This window comes from Lagopus leucura, unplaced genomic scaffold (genome assembly GCF_019238085.1).
Source record: "Lagopus leucura isolate 7727_CA_CO unplaced genomic scaffold, USGS_WTPT01 Super-Scaffold_100001, whole genome shotgun sequence".
NCBI classification, from domain to species: domain Eukaryota; kingdom Metazoa; phylum Chordata; class Aves; order Galliformes; family Phasianidae; genus Lagopus; species Lagopus leucura.
The window spans coordinates 63,835,159-63,841,284 of record NW_024962262.1 but is presented as its reverse complement, the minus strand read 5'-3'; the positions used below and the strand labels follow the sequence as shown (position 1 = coordinate 63,841,284).

At 39.5% G+C, this 6,126-nt stretch overlaps 1 protein-coding gene across 1 annotated transcript in view; it reads right to left on the bottom strand.

Annotated features, from left to right (window-relative positions):
- Nucleotides 1-6,126, bottom strand: part of IL1RAPL1 (interleukin 1 receptor accessory protein like 1) — a 596,166-nt gene that overhangs the window by 34,974 nt on the left and 555,066 nt on the right. The gene's annotated exons all lie outside the window — the stretch shown is intronic.

The following is a 6,126-nucleotide window of genomic DNA, read 5'->3' as shown; positions in this document are numbered from 1 at the left end:
TTTCTTTTCTTTTTTTTTTTTTTTTTTTTTTTTTTTTTTTTTTAAGACAAATTCATTTCTCTAATTCTTTATTCTTGTGCTCTCTGTCAGATAAAATGACAACTTCTGCTTTAAGAGCTTAGCTGTTTCTAGATATGTCACAAGAAAATATCCTTTATAACAAAATATCTTCAATAAAAATATCAAGGAGGTGGCTTTAAATGTCAAACATCACTTGTTTTTCAGCTCTTACAGTCTTACAACTATTTATGTTTAAATCTGTCTATACTGTGCATAGCTTAGCATTCTTCAGTCTTTTGTTTCTTTATTCTTCATTGACCATACTGCTTTTGACTAGAGTGCTATGGCTCTTGCATTTTAATGGTGCTACATGGCAAGAGCAAGCTTAGATGAAGATCCCTTTGCATACAGGAGTCCTATATGGGAAACAATACTCTGAATGGTCTCTACACCTTGTAGAGGTGAAAAGAGGCAGATAGTTCACAGACCTATGAGTGCCACTGCCCTGCAGCAATTTCTGACTGTCTGGATGGCCTCTTGTGACCTTAGCTTTATTCCATGTCAAAAGGGGGTCATGTTTTGGGGGACTCCTTGAACAGCAAAAAGGGTTTCCTATTTATTTTACATTTCAGAAAGGTTAGATTAGGCAAAATTTGAAAATAATTTGATGTGCCTCCAGTTAAAAATACTTACTGATGAGAAATACATGAAGAGCTAGAAATTAAGAGTTCAGTATATGGCTTGGAGCTCCCAAGAAACTGTCAAACTGGGAGAATTACTCTACAACTCAAATAAGATATTTTCAAGCCATTACAACTCTCGCATTTTCTTCATTTCCATCAAAAATCCAAAGTCAAAACAAGAGAATGAAATTAGACAGCTTCTTTGAGGCAGAACACCAGCATCACTAAACATGTTCTGTTAAGGAGCTACTGATACATAATGGGTAAATCTCAGTCCACCCATGAGTCCTGAAATCACAATAATTTTGTAATATAATATGCTTGCAATGCTATAGTGTCCTGTTGTCGGCAACTGTGAGAACCCCCCGTGGGATGTGACACGATAGGCCCTCTCCCAGCTCTATGATTGATGTGTGGCACGTGCCCTTAGGGGAGTAGACAAAGCACATAGGTTATATAAGATAGAGTTCATGTGTAATAAGCGCCATTTTGCTGTTCATCATATTGGTGTGTATGTGCAGTCATTTGGTCCTGGACTGGTTTTAGGTCAGTACTGTAGGAGGCAATGCAACAGTGTCCCTTCCGTTTTGCTTTCTTTAACCCATGCAAACTGTAGAAATAACAAACAATTTATTTTTTAATTTTTTAATTTTTTACTTTTTTTTCAAATTATTTTTTTAACCTGAAGATTATTAGATTATTGACACAACAGATGAATCCATTTAAATCTCTTACCATGGAGGTTTTGCTATAAATCTTGTTCTTTCTGAACACAATACACTGGTTTTGCTTTGGTCTCTCGAGGGTGTTAGTCCATACCAAAAAGCACTGAACATCAATCATGGCAGCCAGCTGCAGCACTAGCACCTTCCCTCAGCCTCCTGCTCAGGTGCACCATACAGTGCTTTCCATGTAAGGGAAAGGCAAACTCTGTCCTGGATTCTAGATAATGATAAATTGCTCACTTTTTTTTTTCCAAAAGAGTTTAACTCTGGGGAGCTGTAGCGAACAACTTACTGTGTCAGAACACACTTAAACAATATCAATAACCTTAAGGAACAGATCTGGCAATTCAGTTTACATATGAATTATCAGCTATTCAATATCTTGTGGCTCTTTTAGCCCTGGACTACACAGCGCTTAGCAAGCAATGACAGAAATGGAGCTTTACTCTGTGGTTTTATAATACCTGTTCCTTCTCTGCTTTGGAAAGAGAGATTGTAGTGTTTGTGTAATCATTAGATACATTAGAGTTCACATAGCAAATGCTCAGCTTTTGAGTCACGTATATGTATGTTGCTCCAAAAGTAATGCCTCTCATTTATTTCCATTGAGACTACAATCAATACAAAGCGCACAACAACACTGAAGATCAAATTCTTGCTGTGCATTCCTGCCCCACACAACAGCTTTTCCCTCTCGTTCCTTTTCATGGGAGCATCTGCTCCACACTGAAGCCTGCCTAATCCTCTCAGCCCCAGAAACATGCTTTTCCTACTCTTGTTTTCTGGATCGATGAAGGCCTGTGATCCTCAACCAGTGGTGCTATTCTTGCACCACATGTGACAGACGGGGGGAACTAATCTTGTTCTCTTGAATAAAACCTACTCAAGGTCTGGCTTTAGGTTGAATACTTTTCCTTGACAGAAAAATAGCCTAGCTGGATTAGGGACGCAAAAGGAAGAAGCAAAGCCAGACCTGCCCATCTATGTTTGAAGCAGGTGCAGTGCTGAGCATCATAAAACAGTTTTTTTCAAAAATAATTTGCTCAATCAAGAGCAATTAATCATCAGATTGCTTTTGTTTCTTGTACATTTCTCTCAGGAGTGACCTGAATGCTGGAAAATCTGGGCAACTGCAAGACTTCCATAATTTATCTTCTTGTAGCAGCCATGTGGGCCTGCAGCTCTCCTTCATCCTCCTTTACTTGCAGTTTCTACAGTTACACTGTGTAGGGTCCTGCCAACAAAGATCCTGAGAGGTTCAGGGCTCCTGGATACAAAGCCAAATTCCTGAAGTCTGCTAGCAGGACATCAATCCTGATTACCAGCACAGCTGTGAATTTCCTTACTGGTCTGTATGATGTATCCTTGTCTTGCTGCACGCCCACCAATACTATAATTTTTGTTTTACTTTGTTTACTTTTTGTTTACCCTGAGAAGTATGGGGAAGAAAGTGAAGCAAAATTTCACTTTGCTCCATCAAAGTCCTAGGAATGAAGAACACTGTGACTTTTACAAACAGGAGGGGAATCAACTCTTTGAAAGGGTAGATAACTGCAGGACAAGGAGAAATGGTTTTAAGTTGAGGGAGGGGAGATTTAGGTTGGATGTCAGGGGAAGTTCTTTACAGAGAGAGTGGTGAGGTGCTGGAACAGGCTGCCCAGAGGTTGTGGATGCCCTGTCCCTGGAGGTGTTCAAGGCCAGGTTGGATGGGACCCTAGGCAGCCTGGTTGAATATGGAGGTTGGTGGCCCTGCATGTGGCAGGGGGGTTGGAGATTCATGATCCTTGAGGTCCCTTCCAACCCTGGCCATTCTGTGATTTTGTGAATCTGTGATTTTAACTATTTTTACATGCCTCAAAGTGAGGTATGAAAGCACCTATGAGTGAAGTAGTAATGTAAAGTACTGTTCCCCCCATGCTCATCCCATCCATGTCCCACCCACGGCTTTCAGAGTGGACAACTGCCCATGAAGGAGCTGTCAAACCCACTGTTACTTGTGACATGGAGCTGGAGTTTTAATCCAGATCTGCAGAAGAAGAGGCTTTGTTAACTCTTGCACTAGCATAACTCACATATAAAGTATACTGTTGCAGTTAAAGGCTTTGCCTTTTATTGCTGCAATAATTTGTGTGTGCTGTTACCTATTGCTGATTAATTAAGCAAAGATGCAATTTTAGAAAGTGTTTAGTACAGTGTTTACTTTTAGTCCTTTGGCATCTAAATGTCATCCCTTTTAAAACATGGTAATTACAGACATACAAAAATGAGTATTATTTATACAACAGACCAAAATGCATGGCCTTAGGCACAAAGTAATGCATAATTGCATATTCAGCCAATTTCTTAAATGTATGATGTACGCTCTTTGCGGAGTTCGCACTTTGTTCAAAATGAAGTCCTATGGAGTAGCTGAAGTAAGATCAAGAGGAAAAAAAAAGCCTTCAAAATTCCTTCCACTTTTGCAGAAAAATATTTTTTAAATTGGGATTCTTAGTCTTCAAATACAAAAAGTGGGAAGGAACAAAGCAGCTAGCCATACAGAACCAAAGCAAAAATCCCCATCCCAGCCGCTGTACCTGACAGTGCTCAATAGCAGAATGCCAACATCTAGATATCAGAACCACAGTCTCTGAAATCCTCTTGCTTTATGATGAAAATGTCAGCAGTCTCGGAACTACAGCAGTGCTAATAATTAGAAGGAGGGTCATATGGCTGACTGCTTTGGCAATTATCTGTCTGTTCTAGCAGGATGTACAGTATTGATTTTAAAATGTTCTGTCTGTATCCTCACATAGTACAATGAGGTGTTTTGGTAAAAGGTATTCCAGTTTTTAATGTTTAAATCAGTGTTGTGTGGGCAGGAGTTTTGTCATTGGGATTAGGATGTGACCTCTCCATGGATACCAGGAATCTGGCTGGCAGTATTGAGATGTCCTCTTAGAGGCAGGATGCTGGCACCTGCCAACCAACACTGCAGTAGCCAAGGAGAAGATTCCAGCAAAAGGTTGAGCTGCGGGGGAGAAGATATTGGTTTTTATCTTCAAACCAAAAAACCTCAACATGCCTAGTGCTCTGTGTTTCCACTGTCGTCCTTTCACATCCCATGCCCTCCTCTCCATCCTAGAAATCTCCTTGTCTGGAGATGGCTGCAGGATGAACACTCCAGCATCCTGCTCAGGTGAGAGGCAACCTAAACTGTATTAAGACAGAGGTACATCTTACACCTCAATCTTGATATGACGGCTCTGATCTGCTAGGTCTCTTCAAGACCACTTGATATTTTGAAATTACATCATCTAAGGAGTCATGAAGAAAAGAAAGCAAAACACTGTAAAAAAGATGTGTGGGAATTGTCAGACAGCAGTTGCTTTTCTTCATTCTAAAGATGAACCTGATGCAGCTTTAGGAGTAACGTTACAAATTAGAGCTAGCTAAGAGAAGCAGTTGGCCATCCTGAATAAAATGATTCATTCCTAATATGATTAGTACATGTTACATATTAGAATGAAACTGAAATTTAAGTTTGAAAAGAGCGTTTGTCAGCAAGGCAGAAGAAAAAGGTTGACGTGACATTTTCTGCATAAATGAACACTTTGAGGAAAAAAACCTGCTTTTAATGTTCATTTTCAAGATATTTCTATTGAGAAGTTATTGGTGACTCAAATGTCACTTAAAAAAAAAAAAATTCTATTGACATGGAAGATATTACAGATGAGCTGTTAGAAGAGCTGCAAGCCCCTAAGACATATAAAGAATGCAGAGCGCTTAGCACTTCCTTTGACTAAGAAGAATATTACTTAAAATTCCTATTGCAAATTATTGCTTATTGGTTAGTCAGAAACATAATATACACTTCTTTGTATCTCTTACATAATTTTTACAGATTTATTAATAAACTGATCATAAAATGATCGATTATGGGAGTAGACACACTGAACTAGAATAGGATTAAATTTCTGTAGTTTAGCCAGTGGGATGGAGGAGCAGAGGTGTTCAGGACACAGAATTTCTGATAAAAAATGGACTGCCATTCTGTTTTCCTGGATTTTTTGTTGTTGTTGTTTGTTTGTTTGTTTGTTGTTGTTCTTTGTTTCTTTAGTTTGAATAGCCTCGTACCTCAGAGCTGTTAGCCCAAAATAGTCTCAAAAGAAGGCTGGGCTGTTAAGACAAGATGCTGGAATCTCTCCCACGATTTGCACATCAGGAATTCAAGTACTGCAGGAGGAGGCTTGGAAAACCCTGTGCAACCTGGGTTGGTCTATACTTCTGGGAGCTTCAAAATTCTTCATAAGGGAGAGCAAAGTAGTTGAGAATCCCAAGGTTTTATGGCTAACAAACTTTAAATTAGTGACCTTGGAAACCTTTTCATGGCTTCCTGATTGGGAAAATGGTCCTCGAAATCCAAGCATGAGTTTTGCAAAAGCACATCTTTCAGTATGATTTACCTCTTCACATCTTAATACCAGAGATTCAGCAAGATCACTGACTGACATACCAGTCATGTTGCACACCAAGGCTGCCTTTGAGATGAAAACTGTAACCCGACAAATTCAGACTTCCATCTTTACTGCAAAAAGTGTAAAGGGCCTTGCATGATTGTCCATATGCAAGATGATGGCATTGCAAGCTTGGGGAACTCCACTGACTCCAAAACCAAATATGTCTGATCTACTAAAATTCTGAAAAGCCCACACGATCTGGGTGAAATAGGTTTTCAC